This window comes from Schistocerca serialis, chromosome 12, assembly GCF_023864345.2.
Source record: "Schistocerca serialis cubense isolate TAMUIC-IGC-003099 chromosome 12, iqSchSeri2.2, whole genome shotgun sequence".
Classification (NCBI taxonomy): domain Eukaryota; kingdom Metazoa; phylum Arthropoda; class Insecta; order Orthoptera; family Acrididae; genus Schistocerca; species Schistocerca serialis.
The window spans coordinates 11,111,661-11,137,181 of NC_064649.1; the positions used below are offsets into that span (position 1 = coordinate 11,111,661).

At 46.8% G+C, this 25,521-nt stretch overlaps 1 long non-coding RNA gene across 1 annotated transcript; it reads left to right on the top strand.

Annotated features, from left to right (window-relative positions):
• Positions 1–18,155: 18,155 nt before the first annotated feature.
• On the top strand, positions 18,156–23,637 carry LOC126428432 (uncharacterized). Its single transcript, XR_007576830.1, has 3 exons — positions 18,156–18,258; positions 18,525–18,677; positions 20,008–23,637. It is a non-coding gene; the product is annotated as an uncharacterized LOC126428432 (long non-coding RNA).
• The last annotated feature ends 1,884 nt before the right edge of the window (positions 23,638–25,521 follow it).

The window sequence follows — 25,521 nt, forward strand, 5'->3', positions numbered from 1 at the left end:
TCGACGAGACTGTCATCTTTCGTGCTGGGGGGAACAACATCCCAGCACTGGCGATGGGAGATACTTTCAAGTATCTAGGCCTGCAATTTTCCACGTGCGGACGCAGTCTTTTTCATCCCCGGCGGGAGGTCGAGAAGCAGATGAACATCATCAAGCGTGCACCACTCAAACCTCAGCAGCGGCTTTTTGCCCTTCGTTCTGTTATCCTCCCGGGTATTTTCCATGGCCTCGCCCTGGGGAGGACTCGTCTTGGGGCCCTCTCTTCCCTTGACGTCTGTGTCCGTGCCGCTATTCGATCTTGGCTGCACCTGCCAGCAGATACGCCTGTCGGTTACTTCCACGCCCCCATCTCTCATGGGGGCTTGGGGGTGCCTGCAGCCCGCTGGCTGGGCCCTCTTCTTCATAGGAGAAGATTGGCGAAGATGCAGGGACTGGGTGCGGCAGTAGACGATTCTTCCCAGGACTTAATCCAGCGAGAAATTCACCAACTGGACCACGCCCTGCAATGGCAGGGGGAAGTTATAAAGTCCAGTTACCAGTTGGGCCGGTGTTGGGCCGACCGCCTGCACTCGTCGGTCGACGGCGCTGCGCTACATGAGTCTGCCCGAACACCAGGGCAGCACTGCTGGGTCTCTAATACTCGGCAGTTCGTAACCGGCCGCGACTACATCTCATGCCTGCGTGTCCGGATTAATGTCTTACCTACTCGGGCACGGCTGCTACGTGGGAGGGAAGGTGACACCAGTTGCCGCGCTGGCTGCAATGCCACGGAGACTGCCAACCATGTCATTCAACAGTGCTGGAGAAGCGACGGGGCTCGCATTGCTCGACACGATGCCATGGCGTCCTATCTGGCGCGAGGCCTCCGCCGCAGAGGCTACAATGTTCTGCTAGAGCCTCACCTTCGTACATCTGAAGGCCTCAAAAAGCCAGACATCGTGGCGGTCCGTGACACTGCAGCATTTGTCATCGATGCGCAGGTGGTTGGCGACAACTGTGATCTTGGTAGGTGTCACCGTGAGAAAGTAGCCGTCTACGACAAGCAGGCTGTTTACGACAAGGTACGCGAGCTGTTTCCAGTGGTTAAGGAATTCACCACCACGTCGGCGACCATCAACTGGCGTGGGGTTTGGTCTCCAGCCTCTGCTAAAGCATTGCAGGAGGTTGGTGTGACGAAGGGCCACCTTTCAACATTGAGCACCAGAGTACTTCTGGGCAGCATCATGGCGGCGCGGCGTTTCGAATCTATGACTGCCCCTCGCCGCCGCACGATGCCCTGCACTGGCGTCGGTTAGCGTGGTCTCAATTCTTCGGCTGCTGCCTGGCCTTCTCAGGCATAATACCTTTCTTTGTTCATGTACTGTGTTTATTATTAAGTGTGTTTTGTAATTTATTTACCATCTGTAAACCCGCTTTGTGGGTATTCACTTATTTGTGTTATTCACTGTACGTGAATAAAGACGGCTATGATGGCCAAGTGGCGGTGGTGTGGCTGCATCCGGGCTCGGCTTTTCGAAGCGCGGTCTTGATGTAGTCGTGCTGCTACTGCGAGGTGCCTTCCTTGGGTTGTAGTTCCAGGGAGAGTGATGCGCAATACATGGGCCTAGCCCTCTTAGCATCTCCTCTCCTGCGGTCTTCTCCCCTTCACGTGGGCCCGCTGATTTTCGCAGAGTGGAAGACCGCACCAGGGGCTTGGGGGGGTTACCAGCCCCCCCTCGCATTATCCCTTTTAAGTTGGGGGCAGCACGAAAGAAAACACAAGTGGTGGCCCTTCCGCTGAAGGTGCCACCCCAGCTTCCCCAGCACCTAGCCGGCCTACCGGCCGTGCCGTAGATTTTGTAACTGTTGCAGCTGTTTACGCCTGCACTGAGTGTCACCGCAGCTTCACGACCAAGAACGGTCTCGGGGTCCATCGCCGCCGCCAACATCTAGCGGCCGCCAACGCGGAGATCGTCACGGAGAGGCATCGCGCGAGGTGGACGGAGGAAGAATTCCTGTCGCTCGCCAAGGCGGAGGCCGAACTGTTCCTCGAGAGGGACGCACAGTTCTTCTTTGTCAACCAAGAGCTGATTAGGATATTCCCCGACCGAACGCTCGAGGCAATCAAGTGCCAACGGCGGAAAGCTGCCCACAAGCAGGTTGTCTGCCAATTCATGGAGGCGCTTGAGATCGGTCGGGGGGAAGAGCCGGCGTCCCGCCGGGGAGCGGCGAGCTCGCTGCCTGACGCGGGCGATGCCGCTGTGCCGTCCGACGACGCAGCTGAGGACTTCGCGGCCAGCACCACCGGGCCGCCGCCGGAGGGGCCGACTGACGCCGCCATCTGGGAGCATCTGGCGGGGCTACCTGCTTCCGCCCAGCGTTTCTCCGCTCTAAATCGAGTCATTGGTCTGGGGCGGGGCACGCCGCCCGATGTCATCCTGGGCATGCTCCCTGATGCCCTTGTGTCGGTCGGGTTCAGAGGGGAGAGAACGAACACCAGGACGCAGCGGCCGCGCCAACCATCTAAGCGGCCGCCCGCTACGCCGCCGTTGCAGAAGCGCAAGCGGCGCCGCTGGGAATATGCGAGAACGCAGGATGCCTTCCGAAGGTCGCGTGCACGTTGCGTGCGCGGCCTTTTGGATGGCACCCTGCTCCAACCGCCACCTGCCATCCCTGGTCTGCTGGACTTCTGGGCGGACCTCTTCACTAAGAAGCCCATATCCACCGCGGGCTTCATTCGTGACCGCCTCCTCCCGCACTCGGAGCCTGTCGCTCTTGAGTGCCTATGGGGGCCGGTCACACATGAGGAGGTCGCCGCCGCCTTGCCGCCCAGGGGATCAGCAGCTGGGCCGGACGGCCTTACTCCAGCGGAGCTGCGGCGCCTGCCGCACGAAGTCCTGGTGAAAGTGATGAATCTCTTCCTTCTGGCCCGCGCCCTTCCGGAACGCCTGCTTCGCGCGCGGACGTCCCTTCTCCCGAAAACGGCTGCACCAACATCCTCCGCTGACTTTCGCCCCATTACGGTCTGCTCGGTGCTGGCGCGGACCTTTCACAAGGTTCTCGCGTCACGCCTGATGCGCGCATGTGCTGTGGACGAACGTCAGCGGGCATTCATCCCTCGGGATGGGATGCTGGAAAACACTTTCATCTTAGACACTGCTCTCACTGACGCGGTTCGCTCCTGCCGCTCTGTCTTTGTGGCGTCGATCGACGTATCTAAAGCATTCGACTCGGTAGATCATGCTGCCCTTCGGCCCGTGCTGACGGCGCCTGGCCTGCCGGATTGCATTATCGAATATGTCGAGCGGTGCTACGAGGGCAGCACGACAGTGATAGCGGACGGCGCCGGCGTGGGCGTGTCTGTGCAGCCAGCACGGGGCGTTCGCCAGGGCGATCCCCTCTCCCCCATCCTGTTCAACTTTGCGGTGGACTACGTTTTAGGCCAACTGCCCTCCCACATCGGAGCTCGGATACTTGGACGCAGAGTCAACGCTGCGGCATTTGCAGATGACGTCTTGCTGTTTGCATCGACCCCGAGGGGCTTGCAGTCCCTCATCGATGCAGCTACCGCAGCCCTCGCACACCTGGGGCTGCAGATCAACGCCCGGAAGTGTTTCACCCTCGCCTTAGTCGCGTCAGGGCGCGAGAAGAAGGTGAAGGTGGACAGCGATGTCACCTTCAAGGCAGGCAACACCACCATGCCTGCCCTGCGTGTGGGTGAAACCTTCAGGTACCTGGGGCTGCAATTCTCCACAGCGGGTCGCTGTGTCTTCAATCCACGACGCCACCTGGTGGAGCAGCTTGACGTCATTTCCCGAGCTCCGCTGAAGCCGCAACAGCGCCTCCACGCTCTCACCAACGTACTTCTCCCTGGCCTGTACCATGGGCTGGCCCTCAGCCGCACCCGGGTGGGTGCCTTGAAATCGGCTGACATCACCATCCGAGCCGCCGTCAGGAGATGGTTCCGCCTTCCGGCGGACACCCCCCTGGGATACTTCCACGCTCCTGTTGCCCAGGGGGGCCTCGGCATTCCATCTTGCCGTTGGATGGGCCCAACGCTCCGTCGGTCCCGTCTCCTGGCGCTGAAGAAGATAGGGCCAGCCAGCGACGGTGCAGGCCTGGATGAGGTGCAGCGTGAGATCGAGGTGCTGGAGCGTCACTTGACGTGGGAGGGCCACCTCCTCAAGTCAACGCAGGTTGGGGAAATGTGGGCGGCGCGCCTACACATCGCCATTGACGGTGCGGCGCTGTCTTCCTCTGCCGCCGTCAATGGCCAACATCAGTGGGTCGCCGACACCAGTCGGTTGCTATCTGGGCGTGAATACATCGACGCCCTCCGCGCCCGCATCAACGCCTTCCCCACGAAGGCATGGCGCAGTCGCGGGCGGGAGGCGGACACCAGATGCCGCGCGGGCTGCCAGGCCGTGGAGACCGCCAACCACGTACTACAGGCTTGCTTTAGGACGCACGGGTACCGGGTCAAGCGCCATGACGCGATTGTGCGTTATGTCGCCCGTGGACTCGCGCAGAGGGGCTTCAACATCTCCGTAGAGCCCCACCTCCGAATACCTGAGGGCATCCGCAAGCCTGACGTGGTGGCGGTCAAAGACGGCATCGCCCGCGTGATCGACGCCCAGATAGTCGGAGACCATCTCCGGCTCGACTGGTGTCACTCCCAGAAGGCGTCCTACTATGACACGCCGTCCATCCGGCGTGCCATCTCCAACCTGCACCGTGACGTTGAGGAGGTGACTGTGTCCACCGCGACGTTGAACTGGAGGGGCGTATGGTCTCCAGCGTCGGCGAGGGATCTCGCCGCCTTAGGCTTCCGACCCCGAGAACTGGCGGTACTGAGCACCCGTGTACTGCAGAGCTGCTGCAAGAGTTACAAAATCTACGAGCGTATGACGGCTCCTAGGCTGATGCAACATGTCCGCGTCGGCTAGGCTGCTGGATATTCTCTTCGCCTTGACTCCTGGGGCCTATCCACAGGAGGAATCAACCGTCTTTATTCTTGTTTCTTTTATCTTTCAATTTGTGTTTCTTCTTCATATATATGTACATTAGTTTTAAATTTTGGTGTCGCCCTGTAAGTCCCCACCCCGGTGGTGGACATTGGCGAATAACATCTACCTTAAACTTTGTATTATATATGTGTTATTCATGTAAATGAATAAAGACGGCTAGAAATGGCCAAGTGGCGGCGGCGTGGCTGCATCCGGACTCGACTTTCCGAAGTGCGGTCTTGATGGAGTCGTGCTGCTGCTACGAGGTACCTTCCTTGGGTTGTAGCTACAGGGAGAGTGATGCGTAATACATGGGTGTAGCCCTCTTAGCCTCTCCTCTCCTGCGGTCTTCTCCCCTTCACGTGGGCCCGCTGATTTTCGCAGAGTAGAAGACCGCACCAGGGGCTTGGGGGGGTTACCAGCTCCCCCTCGCATTATCCCTTTCAAGTTGGGGGCAGCATCAAAGTGAACACAAGTGGTGGCCCTTCCGCTGAACGTGCCACCCCAGCTTCCCCAGCACCTATCCGGCCAACCGGCCGTGACGAAGATCCGATAGCTTGTGTAGTCTCTTTTGCCTGCAGTGAGTGCCACCGCACATTTACCACCAAGAACGGTCTCGGGGTCCACCGGCGCCGCCAACACCTAGCGGCCGCCAACGCGGAGATCATCATCACGGAGAGGCATCGCGCGAGGTGGACCGAAGAAGTAGTCCTATCGCTCGCCAAAGCAGAGGCGGAACTGTTCCTTGAGAGGGACGCACGGTTCTTCTTTGTCAACCAAGAACTGACTAGGATGTTCCCCGACCGAACGCTCGAAGCAATCAAGTGCCAACGGCGGAAGGCTGCTCATAAGCAGCTGGTCCGCAACTTTATGGAGGCACTTGAGATCGGTCGGGGGGAAGAGCCGGCGTCCCGCCGGGGAGCGGAGAGGCCGCTGCCCGACGCGGGCGATGACGCTGCGCCGTCTACCGACGCTGCTGAGGACTTCGCGGCCGACACCACCGGGCCGCCATCGGAGAGGTCGACTGACGCCGCCATCTGGGAGCATCTGGCGGAGCTCCCTGCTTCCGCCCAGCGTTTCTCTGCTCTAGACCGAGTCATTGGTCTGGGGCGGGGCACGCCGCCTGATGTCATCCTGGGCATGCTCCCGGATGCCCTTGCGTCGGTCGGGTCCAGAGGGGAGAGAACGAACACCAGGACGCAGCGGCCGCGCTAACCATCTAAGCGGCCGCCTGCCACTCCGCCGCTGCAGAAACGCAAGCGGCGCCGCTGGGAGTACGCGCGGACGCAGGATGCTTTTCGCAGGTCGCGTGCACGTTGTGTGCGTGGTCTGCTGGATGGCACCTTGCTGCAGCCGCCACATGACATCCCCGGTCTGCTGGACTTCTGGGCGGACCTCTTCACAAAGAAGCCCATCTCCACCGCGGGCTTCATCCGTGACCACCTCCTCCCGCACTCGGAGCCTGTCGCTCTTGAGTGCCTTTGGGGGCCGGTCACATACGAGGAGGTCCCTGCTGCCTTGCCGCCCAGGGGATCGGCAGCCGGGCCGGACGGCCTTACTCCAGCGGAGCTGCGGCGCCTGCCGCACGAAGTCCTGGTGAAAATCATGAACCTCTTCCTCCTGGCCCGCACCCTTCCTGAGCGTCTACTTCGCGCGCGGACGTCCCTTCTCCCCAAAACGGCTGCATCAACATCCCCCGCTGACTTTCGCCCCATTACCGTCTGCTCGGTCCTGGCGCGGGCCTTTCACAAGGTTCTTGCGTCACGCCTGCTGCGTGCGTGTGCTGTGGACGAACGTCAGCGGGCATTCATCCCTCGGGATGGGATGTTGGAAAACACCATCTTAGACACTGCTCTCACTGACGCGGTCCGCTCCTGTCGCTCTGTTTTTGTGGCGTCGATCGACGTCTCTAAAGCATTTGATTCGGTGGATCATGCTGCCCTCCGCCCTGTGCTGAGGGCGCATGGCCTGCCGGATTGATTTATCGAGTACGTCGAGAGGTGCTACGAGGGCAGCGCGACGATGATAGCGGGCGGCGCCGGCGTGGGAGTGTCTGTGCAGTCGTCAAGGGGCGTACGTCAGGGCGATCCCCTCTCCCCCCTCCTCTTCAATTTTGCGGTGGACTATGTCTTGAGTCAACTTCCCTCCCACATAGGAGCTCGGATCCTTGGTCGCAGAAGCAACGCTGCGGCTTTTGCAGATGACGTCCTGCTGTTCGCGTCGACCCTGAGGGGCTTGCAGTCCCTCATCGACGCAGCCGTCGCAGCCCTCGCACACCTGGGGCTGCAGATCAACGCCCGGAAGTGTTTCACCCTCGCCTTGGTCGCGTCTGGACGTGACAAGAAGGTGAAGGTAGACGCAGACGTTACCTTCAAGGCAGGCAACATCACCGTGCCTGCCCTGCGTGTGGGTGAAACCTTCTGGTACCTGGGGCTGCAATTCTTCACCGCCGGTCGCTGCGTCTTCAATCCCCGACGTCACCTGGGGGAGCAGCTAGACGTCATCTCCCGAGCTCCGCTTAAGCCGCAACAGCGCTTCTACGCTCTCACCAACGTACTTCTCCCTGGCCTGTACCACGGGCTGGCCCTCAGCCGCGCCCGGGTGGGTGCCTTGAAATCGGCCGACATCACCATCCGAGCCGCCGTCAGGAGATGGTTCCGCCTTCAGGCGGACACCCCCCTGGGATACTTCCACGCTCCTGTTGCCCAGGGGGGCCTCGGCATTCCATCATGCCGTTGGATGGGCCCAACGCTCCGTCGGTCCCGTCTCCTGGCGCTGAAGAAGATAGGGCCAGCCTGCGACGGTGCAGGCCTGGATGAGGTGCAGCGTGAGATCGAGGTGCTGGAGCGTCACTTGACGTGGGAGGGCCACCTCCTCAAGTCGTCAACGCAGGTTGGGGAAATGTGGGCGGCGCGCCTACACATCGCCATTGACGGTGCGGCGCTGTCATCCTCTGCCGCCGTCAATGGTCAACATCAGTGGGTCGCCGACACCAGTCGCCTGCTATCTGGGCGTGAATACATCGACGCCCTCCGCGCCCGCATTAACGCCTTCCCCACGAAGGCACGGCGCAGTCGCGGGCGGGAGGCGGACACCAGATGCCGCGCGGGGTGCCAGGCCGTGGACACCGCCAACCACGTACTACAGGCTTGCTTCAGGACGCACGGGTCTCGAGTTGAACGACATGACGCGATCGTGCGCTATGTCGCTCGTGGACTCGTGCAGCGGGGCTTCAACGTCTCTGTGGAGCCCCACCTCCGAATACCTGAGGGAATCCGCAGGCCTGACGTGGTGGCGGTTGAAGACGGCATCGCCCGCGTGATCGACGCCCAGGTAGTCGAAGATCATCTCCGGCTCGACTGGTGTCACTCACAGAAGGCGGCCTACTACGACACGCCGTCCATCAGGCGTGCCATCTCCAACCTGCACCGAGACGTCGAGGAGGTGACTGTGTCCACCGCAACATTGAACTGGAGGGGTGTTTGGTCTCCAGCGTCGGCGAAGGACCTTTCTACACTTGGTTTTCGACCCCGAGAACTGGCGGTACTTAGCACTTGGGTACTGCAGAGCTGCTGCACGAGCTATCGGATCTTCGAGCACATGACGGCGCCACGCCCGATGGAACGAGCCGGCGTCGGATAGGCTGCTGGTTATCTCTTCGCCTTGACTCCTGGGGCCTATCCACAGGAGGAATACTCCGTCTTTGTTCTTGTTTTCTTTTGTCTTTCCATTTGTGTTTTCTTCCTCATATATATTAACATTAGTTCTTATTTGGTGTCGCCCTGTAAGTCCCCACCCCGGTGGTGGACATTGGCGAATTACATCTACCTTCGACTATGTAATATATATATGTGTTATTCATGTAAAATGAATAAAGACGACTAGAAATACAGTGTTGTGTGTCGTTTTGTTTGTTGACTGTGTGTTCTGTTGTGCACCTTACAAAGGTGAGTGCTGTAACAAAAAGAGGAAATTTGTGCCTTTGCATCTAAAATTAGAAGCACTAAGACGACTTGACAAAGGAGAAACAATAAAAAAACTTGCTCTCGAATATGGTGTCGGTGAAGTTACTGTTGGTGACTGGCGAAGAAACCAAGAAACCGACTTAAATTTGAACAGTTTTCTTCACAGAAATGCTCACACGAATATCTCAGTCGAAGTAGTATACATTAGTCAGACTTCGTAAAAACAAGTGAGGCATTGTTCATGTGGTTTACCCAACAGAGACAGAAGGGTGCTCCGATTTCTGGCCCAGTCTTGCAAGGAAAAGCTTTGTTTTTCAGCAACCAGCTGCAGGAAGGAGATGACAATTTCGCCGCTAGTGTGGGCTGGCTCGACAAGTGGAAGAAGAGGTATGGAGTGCGTCCAGTAGACGTATGTGGAGAAAAACTCTCTGGTGACGCCCAGGCCGTTTCAGAATTTATCGTCGAGCTTTAAAAAAGTCATAACTGACGAAAATTTGTCTAATGAACAAATATATAACTGTGACGAAACTGGGCTAAATTTTAAAATGTTACCAGCGAGAACACTTCTTGTGAAGGAAAAAGTGCTCCTGGGCACAAAAAAAGCAAAGAGCGGCTCACAGTTATGGCAGCTTCAAATGCAACTGTAAACCACAAACTAAAACTAGTTGTGATTGGGAAGTCTGCCAAGCCAAGAGCATTCAAGAATGTATCCATCTCAGCTCTTCCGGTTGTCTATAGACATCAGAATAATGCCTGGATGAATCAGGAAATCTTCAAGAACTGGTTTTTTAACTCATCTGTACCTGACTGTTAGAATTTTTTAAAAGAAAGGGGACTGCCATTCAAAGCAATTTTGCTCATGGATAATGCGTCCTCACATCCAAGTGCAGTAGGAAGGTATCCGCGCCTTGTTTTTCTCACCAAACGTTACCTGCCTCATTCAACCCATGGATCAGGGCGTTCTGGAATGTCTAAAAAAAAGTATCGATGGCGATTGCTACAGTCAATCCTGCATTACGAAGACAACGAAAGCTTTGTAGGAGATTTGAAGAAAGTGACTTTGAAGGACGCCGTGTACTGGATTAGTGAATCTTGGAGCGAAATAAAGTCAGACACAATTTCTAAGTCATGGAGGAAAATTCTACAGGAAGTATGCCAGACACAGAAACTGGAGATTTATCAGATGAGGACGATTAACCAATGTGTAATTTAATCAGAAGATTGCCAGGGTGGGAAGAGGCAGAAGAGGTGGAAGTAGGCGAGTGGTTAAATTCGGACGAACAGTCAAGTGACAGACTCTTCTATAATTGACACGGTTGACATTCCATCGCAGTGTGAGGATGACGTAGCAGAGGCTGCACCGATGATGAGTCACACCGATGGCTACGATGACCTCGAGGCCGCCCGCCATATGCTACGTGCAACAAGTGACCTACTGCTCCTGAGACCTTGGCGTGACATCGTTGTATGAATAAAAACGAGAACATTCTCCAGAGTTGATACTCAGAGCAAAAGAACAGTCTGAAAGAAAGTTTTCAGTTTCGTATGAATAAAAACTAGGAAGCATAATCTCTGACCCTGGAGTACTTTCTCTCTACCTCCCCTCCTTACTGAGTAAGTTCTCAGCAAAGAGATTAAAATCCATCTTTGATTCTCAGTTTGTTTCGTTTGCGTTTGTTTTGTGATACCGAAAGTTTTTCTCAAGTTATTTCTGTGCCTAAATGGAAGACTCAGAATTAGCCTTTGTCAACATGATTAAAGATTACCCCGCAATCATCAGTAAATCGCAAACTCCGGCCGCAAGAAGAGAGAAGGCGGATTGTATTTAAGAAATACAACACCGTTATATGGTTAGTTCCGGGAAAGAAATTACGGAGAAGCAGGTAATGAAGAAACTGCACAACATGAAATCCCGTATCAAGGCCAAAACGGATGTTAATAAGACGGGACACATTAAGATTTCCCTGAAAAATGGGAGCAGACATTATTAAAATTTTTGGACGGAGATGAGTGCAACCCAACTATCCACAGAGTTCCTGGTGAGTCCCATACTTTTCGATTTTTTTTATTACGTGCTTAATGCTTTGAAATTGTGATTAAGAAAAATAACGTATTTTCAACATGAGAAAATGAAACAATTTTTGGTAAGTTTCGTCTACTATATCACCACTTTTCAGTAAAAGTATCACAGTTTATTATTCATGAAATTGGACGAACCCCTCCCACATTTCTGCGTAAACCTGCTTGGTATATTTATTAACTAGAAACTAAATATTGACTCACTACTATTACTTTTTTTATTTTTATTAGGCGCTTGTGCAGTATGTGGTGGTTCCACCTCTGTCATCACTTCACCACAGAATTCGGAGGTAGCTGACACAGACTGCACATTGTATGAACAAGAATCATTTTGCAGCCACTACTAATTGTTGCAGCCGACCATATGGATCTCATGGGCCCCAAAGTCGTCATACCTTCTCAATCGCCTGCTTCGGGGCATGAGAGGGTGCCTAAACGTCGGAGATTAAGCATGGAAACAGATGAGACAATTTGTCTACTTCAGAGCTGCAAATGCTGGTGCTATTGTACCAATTGGACATATTGAAACGAAAGCAGCAGAATTGATGCGTGATGAAGATAAACAATAAAACAAATTGTGTAGTGTCTTATTTATGTACCGAATTTTATTAATAAAAACATCTTTTTTAAGTGAATATTCATTTACATTCCTCATTTACCAAATTCCATATCCTCTTACAAAAATTATTCAGTACAAATTTCTTTTCAATGAAACAATAAAGAGTAATATAATCCAATTTGAATCGTTAAAAAATTGTATGCACTTATATTGTTGTGTCTGGCCAGTATCTTCAGCACATCATTTAAACAATTTCTGGTAAAGTAAAGCAAAAAGAGTAACTTGTTTTACTGTAGCATCTGGCAAATACCTTCAGCACTAATTTTTGGTACAGTAAAGCAAAAACAGTAACTTGTTTCTATTTTAAATACTGCAGGTTAGACATTTGTGCACTTATTCACTGTAGCACATGGCAAATACCTTCATAACATCGTTGGAACATTTTTGGTAAAGTAAAATAAAAACTTGTGCCATCAATCTGCTGAAGTTACAGAACAGAAATTACATTAAGGTTCCAGCACTTCATGTTAACCTGTTGTGTCCAAAGCTATTTACAGTAGTATCTGAAAATTCTGTTCCAGTTTGAATAGTTACATGTTAAACAATTTTTGTTGAAAATAAAATCGATAATAGAGAATGAAGAAAAACACTAAACAGCATTTTATTATGTAACATCAGAGAACTCCGCCATTGCCGGTCCCAAGCCCGGATGAGAAAGGAGGAGGGTTAGAGGATGGGCCAACCCCCCATCCTCTGTAAAAAAAAGATTCTGGTTAAAGAAAAAGACAAAAGGAAAAACTGGACGGATCAAAATGGTGACGAAACTGGATACGTAAATGGATTTTCTGGATTTAGAATTGGAACATGGAATGTAAGGTCAATCATGACGGGGGGAATGAAACAACTTGGAGGAGAACTGAGTAAATATCAATGCATAGTGGCAGCAATTCAAGAAACAAGACTTCCTCAGGGTGTTATGAAGATTGGAGATACTCACATGCTCTTTAACAGCAATGAGCTAAGCCCAGCCTGGACTTCTGGAGTTGGTTTTGCTGTACACAATAAAATGATATCGGCTGTCAACAAATGGTCTCCTGTAAACGACCGAATCTGTTGGATGATTTTACACGCTAAACCATATAAGATCTGCCTAGTCAACTGTCATGCCCCATCAGAGGATGCCGATGAAGAAACAAAGAATAACTTCTATCTAGAACTAGAGAATGTAGTAGACAAACTCCCAAGACACTCAATTCAGTTGATAATGGGAGACTTCAATGCCCAAGTGGGAAGAGAAGTGCAGTATCGTCCAACGATAGGGCCTGATAGTATCCATGAAACAAGCAACGAGAATGGTATCAAATTAATTAACCTTGCCGATACAAGGAGAATGATCGTTAGAAGCACATACTTCCCCCGCAAAGCAGTGCATAAAGTAACCTGGATATCCCCAGATGGAAGTACGATGAACCAGATCGATCACGTTCTTGTTGACCGAAGACATCATTGTAGTGTCGAGCATGTAAGATCCTTTCGCGGGGCAGATATGAATTCAGACCATTTCTTAGTGGTAGTCAAACTACGTCTGAAACTTTCAACCATGTGGAGAAGAAATTCTGAAATGATGGTCCGCTTCGACAAGAATAAGTTGAAAGATGTAGAAGTGAGACAGCGCTATCAAGAAAAAATTGCAGAACATCTCACAATAACAGAGAACCCTACCAGTGTGGAGAACGCATGGATGCTGCTGAGGAATGCAGTGTTAGAAAGTGCAAATGAAGAACTAGTTTGCGATGCAAAACGAAGAAGTAAACCTTGGTTCGATGAACAATGTCGAGAATCTGTTGAGATTAGATCAGCGAAGAGGATAAAATGGCTACAGCAACTCTCGGAAGAAGCAAGGGTAGCTTACTACGAAGCGAGGCGTAACACGGACCAACTCATGAGAAAGAAGAAACGGGACCACCACAAAAGTCTGTTGATTGCAGTCGAAGAAGCAAAGTCGTCACGCTCGTTTTTCCAGGCCTCAAGATTCGCCAGAGGCGCATACAGACAACGTACATTGGTCCTAACGAATGAGACGGGTGAAGTTGTACCGCCAGAAGAGCAAGCAACCCTATTTAAAAAACATTTTGAAAACCTATTGAATCCCGACAACCCACCAGTAGGGACAACACAGACGGATGCCCGTTCTGACAGAGTTGAAGTCCCTGAACCATCTGAGGAAGAAATCAGTGTTGCCCTAAAAGCACTCAAGAACAACAAGGCTCCAGGAGGTAGTGGTATCACAGCTGAGATGCTTCGCTTGGGAGGGGAAACACTGGTGGGTGCTTTGAAACGATTAATTTCTACCATCTGGGAAGCAGAAGTTATTCCTGAGGAATGGAAGGGAGCAATCATATGTCCCATATTCAAGAAGGGAGATGCTACTCATGTATCCAACTACCGAGGGATTTCGTTACTTGAAATTGGCTACAAAGTTTTTACAACACTGCTACTAAACCGCATGAAACCACTGGCTGAAGGAATTGTAGGGACCTATCAATGTGGGTTCGTTGCTGGACGATCGACAATTGATCACATATTTACCCTGAGGCAGTTGATAGAAAAATTCTACGAATTCAATAAGGATCTACACCTCATCTTCATCGATTTTCGACAAGCTTATGACAGCATTGACCGCGCCACGTTATGGGAAACGTTAGAGGAACTTGGCATCCCATCAAAATACATCCGCTTAATTGCTGCTTGCTACTCTCAGTCTACGGCCCAAGTGCGGTTTGGTAATCAACTATCACCATCATTCAGTATACAAAATGGATTGAGACAAGGAGATCCATTGGCGCCAATATTATTCAATTTGGCCCTGGAAAAAGTAAGCCGTGACACTTGTCGAACCAGAGAGATGGAGATGGTGGGAGCAGACACAATCTTGGCATTTGCTGATGATGTTGTGATCCTTGGCGACACTCTAGAGCAAGTACGCAGGGATACTTCCCGATTCCTCCACAATGCAGAGAAAATTGGGCTGGTGGTGAACGAGGAAAAAACTAAATATCTTGTTGTATCACGCCGCCGAGATCTCCCTCCTTCCATTGATGTCGACAGGCATACCTTCGAACGAGTTGAAGAGTTCAAGTACCTGGGCTCCATACTAACAAATAGAAGTGAAGTAACGAAAGAAGTACAGCAACGTATAACAAATGCTAATCGCATGTTCTTTAGCCTGAACAATCTTTTCAGATCTCGGCTGATATCGCAGAAGAACAAGATCCACCTATACACGACACTGGTGAGACCAGTACTTTTATACGGCTGTGAAACTTGGGCAACATCAGCAACAGCAGAAGAAGCAATATGTGCATTTGAAAGGAAGATACTTCGGAAGATATATGGACCCATCTACAATGCCATGGAAGGTAAATGGGAACGAAGAAAGAAAGAAGATTTATACCAGCGGTATGGAAAGCCACACATTGGACGAATATTGGCGCAGAAGAGACTCCAATGGTTTGGCCACATCCTACGGGCAGACGGATCCCTTCCAAACAGAGTCCTCCACTCTCAACCCACAGGAAAACGCCCTAGAGGACGCCCAAGAACTCGATGGAAGGATAGGATAACAACGATCCTGAAAGAAGTGGAACCAGCAGCCGTGGAGGAGGACGCCAACGACCGGATGAGATGGACTGCCATCTGCAACAGCTCCCTCCTCTCGTGTAATTGACAGACACTGCGTGTGTGTTTTTTTTGTTTTTTTTTTTTTGTTTCTGTAATGTATCCCTCTTGCCTTTTAAACCTTTGATTGAATGCCCTGTTTATTTTTTTCGTTTTTCTTTAAGCTGTAATGTACATATGTAACTTTTACTACTGTATAGAGTACTTTTGTAAGTCTTTTTGTCTTTACTTTTCCTTTTGTTCCTCTTGCTGTAGGCCTTAAAGGCCCGATAAGGCAATAAATGATGATGATGATGATGAACATCAGAGAACTGTGCTTTATTTTCATGAGGGAATAATTATTGTAATTACAAAAAATATACAAATTGGGTTTAATTATTCAATGTTTGGACAGACTCTCATACATTACAGTTGTATTATATTTACAATTTCCCGTCTTCTATTTGTTCCACGTACACGTACATTTGCTGCTTCCTCTTCTTCCAGTACTGGAAGATTATCACTAGGTGCCTCAAAATCCTCATCCCCTACATGTTTTGCTACGTTGTGCAGAACAAAACAGGCTATTTTTGTTTGGGCAAGCCTTATTTTATTTTGCAGAATTAGGAAATGCCTTTTTCACCTGTCCAAAGCACCGTTCGATTATCACCCTTTCCTTAGGAGTGAAGTCTGTTGTATGCCCTCTCATCAGGCGTTTCGGGATTTTGAAATGGTGTCATTAACCACGGTGCAATGCCATATCCTTCGTCTCCTAAAATTAGGGCGTTGCACTGGTTCTCACGCAATATACGATACACATCGGAGTTTCTCCATATCCTAGCGTCATGTACAGACCCTGGCTATGAAGCATCAATACTTGTAAACATTTCAGTGTTGTCACACGTCGCCTGCACGTTTATAGATGGAAAGCCCTTCCGATTAACTTATTCGTCTCCATGTCAAGAAGGTTTCATTATAGGTATGTGAGTGCAGTCTGGGGCCCCTACCGCACATGGAAACTTGTGTCTCGATTGCCATTTAACTTTTGCTGTTTCTAGTTCGTTAATATTTCTCGGAAATCTAATCCACAACGGTGCTTTCCTGTTTACCTGTTGCAGAACATACGAAAATGTTAGTGATACTGTAGTCTGGTGTACTCCCAAATCTTCTCCTACACCTATCTGAAAGCCTGGATCTGCTAAATAGCGCAAAAATATTTTCATTTTGCATTCATTGGAAAGGGCGCCTCCTCTTTCGTGATTTTCCGGAAGAAAGTGATTCGCCAGCCAATTAATGTTTTGACTGTTAAATCTATACAAACTTGTACATTTCCTTTCTTCTGTGTTCCTGCGTACCACCTATATCTTTTTTTTCCCTTTCAAGAAACAAATTCCGCTTAATCACAACACAACTCACTCAGCTCTAAGTATACTACAGAGCTCACTCACAAAAACAGAGAATGTTCTCCGCTTGTGAGAAACTTCTTTGGCTTTAAGGTCGATTCACACGTAACGGAACGTTTCCGTCACGTCAAAACATTCTTCCCTGTGTTTCTAGCAGTTTTATAAATTACTAGATACGGCTTACAAAGTTTCTTCAGCTTTGTGTAGGCTGTAATTGAACATTTTGTAGAGAGTGTTTACTCATGAAAATTTTTGAACAAAAGTGTGTTTTTATAGAAACCTGGATGATTTCCAAGAAATGGTGTCTATTGCCTATGTGCTGATTAACAGCATAGCAAATGAAAAGTACCTCATATTATTGGGAAGCTGTTGTAAAAATAAATGAAAGCAAACCGTGTTTGTGTCCCCGTTAAAAGTTAGGGAAGTCCCTAATTATTTTTTGAAAAAGCGTTAGACTACTCCATGCACTCCATTAACAGCTGTATATGTTGTCTTATTTCAGGCCCTGAATGCAAGCGACGATGGGTGTCACTGAGAGACCAATTTAGAAAATGTGTTACTAAAAAAACAAAGAGTGGACAAGCTGCCATACACAAAAAGCCATGGAAGTATGAGGAGATTATGGCTTTCCTGCGCCCATACATGCTGGAGCGGGAAACAGTTTCTAACATAACCGTTGATATTTGTTCAGAGGATGAATCAAACAGTGAGGTGTCATCACCTATTCCGGACATTGAAAATAACAGTGATTTGAGGTCAGAGACAAGCAGGCCTGTCATGCAAAAGCGTAGTCAAAGTGGCAATAAGAGGAGAACCACAGACTCTGCATCTGCTTCTTTGATAAATTATATTCTAGCGACACAGATAAAGGAAGATCACATTGACAGATTTCTTTCAGGGATATGTGCCAGTATAAAAAGATTGTCCCCATTGCGGCAAATACAAGTTAAAGACGAAATTTACAGAATAGTGTCTGATCTAGAAAGGGATCAAGTGTGTGAAATTATTAATAGTGATACATCGTTAACAAACAGTGCTGTTTGTTACACAGTTTGGAAGCACTTCTGTGTATAAGTTGATTAAATAAAAAGTCTCTTCACAGTGTAGTTCTGTCAACAACCAAATAATGTAAACAATCACCTGTTACACCCAAAGTATTTTTTGTTGTGTTTGTGACTTATTTATGCTGATGACTAGAATTTTAGAGAACCAAGCAGCCAAGTCAGAGGTGGCTTAACATGAAATTAATAAGAAATTTTCTTTCACGGTTTTGGTTAGGCTAGGCTTTCTTATTTTTTGATTGTGTGTGTGTGTGTGTGTGTGTGTGTGTGTGTGTGTGTGTGTGTGTGTGTGTGTGTGTCCTAGTATTACTAGGCCCGTGTTGCTGGAAAATCAAGTTGCTGATAACGCGCTGGTCGCAGCTGCACCGGAAGTTGTTGTTAGGAGAACAGGAAGTGCCGATAAGCGCTAGCGCGCTGTGCCTGGCACAAAGTTCGGTATTACAGTTGACTGTGAGACAGTGCAGAAGGTTGCTTTTAAAGAGTGGCTCCTTTCTGAGTTTTGTGTAGAGGAGTATTGTGTATCTGAGGAGTGCTATCACTTAAGAGAGGGTAAGCACATTCATGTTTATATGAAACGTAAAGAAGCAGTCTATGCTAACTACGTTCGTGCTCGTTATTTGAGGAAGTATGGAGGCTGTGGTACATTTGATATCCAGTTTCCGAGAAACGAGCGTGCATGGTTACATTATATAACTAAGGAAGATGGCTATGCATTAACGAACATAAATCAGTCTAGATTGAGTTTCTATTATCAGTTGCACCGCTACGCAGAAGTTACATCTGTGATTGATTATTGTGATGCCTTTGTTTGTCAGAGTTACCGCAGAGTGAACTACATAGAGAAGTTTTTGGCTTCTTTTAAGACGAAGTCAAAGCCACAGAAGTCTTTTACTCTGTTTGAATATCCGTATTCTGGTTGGGATAAGGAAGTCGTTGACTGGTACAACAATGCGATACAATCCAAGAAGGTAAGGAAAGATCAATTATATCTTTGGGGTGATACAAATATTGGTAAGAGTACTTTGATAGATAAAATTGTAAAAAAATACCATGTGTTCTTACCTTTCCCAGATAATTTTGGCTTTGGTGGTTACATACAGGGTTTTCATCAAGTAATTCTCTTTGAAGAATTTGAGTGGTCTAAGTGGAGGCATTATAATTTTATTTTGAAGAGATTAATGGAAGGTAGACGTGTGTCAGTGAATGTTAAAGGCTCACCGCCTAAAGAAATTGTTCATAGAGGTTTAGTTATCTTTGTCAGTAATGAATTGCAAGTGACAGATGAGGCCTTTTTGTCTCGTGTTAATATTGTGAGAGCTGATACTCACATTTGTCATTGCAAGGTATCGTCTACGGTCAATGTGGAACCTCCGCCTACGCCCGAGGAGTCGATTGAACAGGAGATCACTGAACTTTGCGAAGAGGAGGAAGATGCGCAGGATGAAGCGTCGCCTTCTTCCGAAGTATATTAAAGCACGTCGAGCTAAGAGATTGAATAAAAAAGCTCGTCGTCTTCAGCCATTATGGAGAATGCCAATTGCACCAATGTGTCGTGCTAAACTGTCTTTTTGGCACACTGTAAATATGAGTTTTAGATATGGTGGTGCAGACTTTGATCAAAATTTTAAGAAATTGAATTTGGTGCCCTTAAAACATAAAGAATGGTTTCATACCTTTAGATGTAATTATGATAGGGTAATTCCGTCTAAAGCTATAATAAAATTCTATGGTTTCAATGTTCATGAAATGTTATTTCCAGATTTTACAAATAAAGAAGTGGAAACTAAGGACAATAGTTCAATGCAACGGAGATTAAATGCATGTTTGGACAGTCTTTCTAAATGTAAATTAACTGGTGCTGTTCAGCCAAGTGAGATGTTGGTTGTTTCAAAGCCTGCTCAGAATGCTTATGTTAGTATTCGTCATTTAAAGTATGGTGAAGAGTTGGGCAGTTTAGCTAAGTATGATTCAGGAAATGTTAAATATCGTAAAATAAATAAGAGGACTACATTTAAGTTTTATCATTATTTTAAGCCTAGTACATCTTGTCCAATAGATACTGTGTTGAAAGAGGATAATGCTGTGTCTACTTTAGAAACAGAATGTAAAGTTCCAGATCATTGTAGATTGTATTCTAATTCATTTGGTGATTATTGTATGGGTGTTTTAGAGAGTGGTTTTGAGCCGCAGAAGGGTTCAGAAAATGTATTACGAAAATCTGTTTCTGTATTGTGTAAAGTTGATTATTATGTAACTTTTTGTTTAAAAAATACTTCAGCATCTTGTTTGTAATTTCAGAAATAAATGACTGCAAGAGATTTCTTTGAGTCTAATTGGGGAAGAATTGTTGATTTTTCGCCTGTTGTACGTGACGCCCTCCTTAATCCCAACGCACCAAACGTCGGAGAAGATTATATATTTGAGACAGCATTATTGTTTTATGGAAATAGAACAAGTGAAGGTGCTGCTTTACTGGTCTTGGATAGCTTGTGGCAATTTCAATTTAATCGAGGAGAGTTGTTGGATTTGTTTTCAGAGGTATATAGATTTCTAGTTCAGCTACGTAATAACGAACGTTGTCAGTATAGATATTGGCATTTAAGAAAGGCTAAGTGGTTGCCGTTGTGGTACGTTTACGAATGAGGCATTTTGAAGTGAAAGTGGATTTGAAGACATTAGTAAAGCAAGACAGTTTTATGACATTTTGTGATGGTTATATTGTGAGTGCTCGTTGGTTGTATGGTAGACATAAGTTAAGAAGACCTGTTAAGAGAATATATAAAGCACCAATATATGTTGAGTTCAAAATATTTTTTGACTAAGAAGATGAGTAATTTAAATGATTTAATTGAAAGTGTAGAAATTCGTAATATGGTTAGGGATAATTTACCTGTTGAAAATGCAGTACCTAGTCCTTATATGGCTGATGTCTTATCAGGAAGATTTAATGATAATTTTGAACCTCATGATGTTTGTCGTTGTGGTAATATTTGTTGTTGTTTGGGTATTCCGTGTGGTCAGCAAAATCAGCCAATTAGCGATAGTGAGGCAGAATTAAGTCAATATGCTCAGAGGTTAAGTGATGTTGGTAGCCCTTGGCGTGTTTATGGACGTGAGTCGCGTCTTGGTCAGCCTATAGGTGGCATTGATGAATGCGGCTGGCTTAAAGATGGCATCACCATGCCTAATAAAGAAAACCATTCTTATCTATCCCACCCCCCTTTTTTTTAAATACTAATTCAGCTACTGAAGCATCTTTCTCTTCTTTGGGTTGCAGGGGTTATGACCCCTGGGGAGGTGGGTGGGTGTTATACTGTAAGTCCTTGCACTGGTCTTATGCCGCCGTGTAAGGCGGGTGACCTTGAGTGGGACTTGGCCGCTGGACGAGGCAGCCGGGCAACACGGGCACTAGTATTACTAGGCCCGTGTTGCTGGAAAATCAAGATTGCGCAACACTGATAAGGCGCGCTGGCGCTGTGCGCGCATGTGGGGGCGGGAAGTTCTGACGTCATGTCTTTGATAACTGTGTCCTGAGGCAGCTGCAGGCTCATTCGACTCGAGGCAGCCGCACGCTACGCATCACCATGCCGTACCGCCGTAGAAGATACATGAGGAGGAGCAGACTTCCAGTGTACAAGACAGTGGATACATTTTCAATTACACACACACACACACACCTGACAAGTCAGAGGTGACTTAACATGAAATTAATAAGAAATTTTCTTTCAGGGCGTCTAAAAATTTTTGTGAGAGAACTACAATACTGTGTGGTAGAAGTCATAAAATTCTGGATTTTTACAAGAAATAGAAATATTATTTTATCCATAGTAAAGATGATTGGGGTCACCTATGACCCCAGAGTGAGTCCTAGGGTTAACCGATTCAGCCGGTGCTGAAAAAGGACAGATCAATGATCAAGCGCCCTCTGTTGGGCCGGTCGCCAGGATGTTATTTAGGCGCGCACCGATCTTAAGAACTTTACTAGAGGGCTTTACATACAACGTGATACAACTTTTAAACAACATATTACCAGTCAAAATAAAATTATATAGTCTGGTTATACATTCAATGAATAGGTAGGGCATAATCAGTTACAGGATTAGTGCGATTAATGTATGGAAGTAAGGCAAATGCCTACTGTTCACGACATAAATCATCAAGTAAGGCTAGGTATAAATACGCAGGGCATTATCTGGTTATCGTAGTACATTATCAAACAAAGCAAAGTAGGCGTTGGGCACAAAATCGCTTTGGCCATTGAGCACCCGAGTGGGCTCATGCTTTTTCGCTTTGTAAATCTCCAACAAGTGAAGAGCGCGATCCTTTTAAGGAATGACATGATGTTGTAAGCCTTTATTCAGTAGATTATTTTCGTGTGTGTTTCTGCCTGGGAGAAGAAAACAATTATTTAAATGGCCATTACAATATTGTATGAAGTAAATGTCAATGTGTTAGCTGTTACTTTTGATGCACTTTCCACCAATATTACAATGGCAAAGGAGTTAGTGGCAAATATTGCTGTTGAAGATATGAAACCCTATTTTTCTCATCCTGTTACAGGTAACATTGTATATATAATTTTGTCCCTGCCATATGATCAAGTTAGTTAGAAATATGGATTTAGTTGATGGGAGCAGAAGTAGTCTCCTGGCAGTATATCGAAAAGCTGCATTATACACAAGAAAGGGAGAGGCTTACTCTGGCTAACAAACTGAAATTATTGCACCTGAACTTTGGAGTTAGCTGTCCAGGTATTAAGTGCTTCAGTTAGTTCTGCACTGCAATATTTATGCTGCAATTTAAAATCAGAGTAATTTCAGGGATCTGAAGGAACAGCAGACTTCTGTCTTATTTTTGATCAAATATTTGGTATGTTCAATTCAAAAAATCCTTTGGGTAAGGGATACAAAGCACCAATACGGGAGAGTAGTAAGTGTGTTTGGGAGCCTTTCCTTCAGACAGTAGCTGGTTATTTGACATCCCTTAAAGATACAAATGGGAAGCTATTATGTAAAGGTAATAGGAAGACAGCTATACTTGGGATATTAGCACTGTGTGAAACTATTAAAGGCTTGCATAGTGATGTAATCATGACAAAGAAGATGAACTACTTGCTGATGTACAAGTTTAGCCAGGATCATCTGGAAATGTATTTTTCTTTAGTTAGATCTAAGTTAGGATGGAATAACAATCCATCCTACCTACAGTTGAGAGCAGCATATAGGAACCTCCTAATTTCAAATGAGGTCAGACATAAGGCAACTGCTTACTGTCAGTTTCAAGATGATACATGTCTTTTACCTTGGACTGGGAAAAGAAACGTGTTTTGTATGAACCAGTTGAGTTTTGCAACAGCAGGCGATATGACTGTACTGATGAAACAAATGTGGAGTGTGTCTGCCCATGATTATGTGATATTGCAAAATAACTTAACAGAGTACGCTAGTAATCTTGTTGTATATTTTACATGATTTGTTGTGAAACACATGGTAAAGAAATTGAATTGCAGTTCTTGCGTATGTAGTTTATTTAGTGTAGAAGCAGTTCAGTTGTCTGATTTGTTAAGGAGGAAAAACAATGGTGGCTTGATTATGCCATCAGCAGGAGTAATTGTGGTTTGCAGAGAAGCTGAGGAAAATAATATGGCTACGGGTTGTGAAATCAACTAATGTAATTCAGAAAAGCAATACACTCACTGAAATAATGTCAAATGTTGTGCCAATAGTAATGCAGCAGGACTTATTTCCTGAACTGAAGGACCATCTGATGGAAAATGTTTTCCCGGAGAATCATTGGTACATTATTGTAGAATCAATTGTAAGGCAGTATGTTTGTTGTCACCATATTACAAACATATGCAATACAAAATTGCCCAAAAAAGTTATTAGACAGACACTGACAAAATCAGTTTTATTTCAAAATCAGTGATGGGTGAAATATGATGTTTTTTAATTAAAAATAAAACTGTTTAAACTTGAAAATGGCGTTGTATCATTTCAATTCTTTCATTTTACCACCTGTGTATGAATAATCCAGACAGCTGTAAATGTCTTTCTTATGTATGTGTACAAAATTAAATCCTGTGAACTTAATTATGACAATTAATGTCTGTAGTGTGGTGGTCCTTCCTTACACCTCTTACCTCCTCCTACTGAACATTACATCAGTAGTGTTCCATGGGGTGTGGAATGAAGTTAGAGATGTACATGTCAGGGTAAGACAGTGAAAAGTTATTACATCATTGTAAAAAGTGCTAATTCTATAATCAAAATAATAAATTAAGATTTACTGAATAGATTTCAAGGAGTTGCCACATTGAAAGTTCTTTGATTGTTTTGACCTCCACTACATGACATTTAATGTGTTCTTTAAAGTTACTAAAAACATGGATAGCTGACTCTTCTTAATACCTTTAGGTATATTAATGCATAGTTGTCAAAATACCAATAATGGTTGTTACAGGATGTTCTTGAAGTGACACTACATCTTGGTTGTGATAAATCAATATGCGATGCCTCTGAGTTGTAGGTTAAATTGAAAAAGTAACAATTTGTTTGCAAAGCCAATTAATGCAAATGCTAAATGTAGGCGACAGCAGATTGTTCTATAGCCTAACCTGATGTCTACATTTACACATTATACTGTATCTAATAAGCTTTCTGCTACAAAAATTGCTACATAATGAAAAAGTTGCAGTGTTAGACTACAGACAATGCTCCTTTGTTGCATGTCAAGTACTTACGAGGTATGGCTAGAAAAAAACCGGACTAGTACTGGTGAAACAATAAAACGAATGCAATAAGGCTGAAAGTCGCGTGGCCTGTCACGTGACTCTCGCTCCGCCTACTGCTCGAGTTTCATCTGCCTCCTGCACTCAGTCTGCCCGTGGCGTCTGTTTTAAGTAGTTGACGTTTTGTCTGCGCGTCGGAAAATGTTGAGTGTACAGAAAGAACAGCGTGTTAACATCAAATTTTGTTTCAAACTAGGAAAATCTGCAAGTGAAACGTTTGTAATGTTACAACAAGTGTACGGCGATGATTGTTTATCGCGAACACCAGTGTTTGAGTGGTTTAAACGATTTAAAGATGGCCGCGAAGACACCAGTGATGACACTCGCACTGGCAGACCATTGTCAGCAAAAACTGATGCAAACATTGAAAAAATCGGTAAACTTGTTCGACAAGATCGCCGTTTAACAATCAGAGCAGTGTCTCAGTTAACAGGAGTTGACAAGGAAAGTGTTAGGCAGATTCTTCATGAAAGTTTCAACATGAACAAAGTGTATTCAAAAATGGTTCCAAAGTGTCTCACAATTGAACAGAAGGAACGCCGAAGAATGATTTGTTCTGACATCCTGGAAAACACTGAAAGTGATCCCACCTTCTTACAAAATGTTATTACTTGCGATGAAACGTGGTTTTTTTACTTACGATGCCGAAACTAAACGCCAATCGATGCATTGGAAAACTCCTGGTTCTCCACGACAAAAAAAGCACGAATGTCAAAATCGAAATTCAAGGCAATGATGATTGTTTTTTTTGACATCAAAGGGATTGTGCACATTGATTGGGTACCAGAGGGACAAACAGTGAATCAGCATTACTACATTAGCGTCCTGGCTACCCTACGTGAGCGAGTACGGAGAAAACGGAACGATTTGTGGAGAAAAAAGTCATGGATCCTTCACCAAGACAATGCCCCAGCTCACAGTGCGTTGTCAGTGAAGACGTTTTTGGCAAAACACAACATTCCCATCTTAGATCATCCACCCTACTCACCTGATTTGGCCCCCTGTGACTTTTTTCTTTTCCC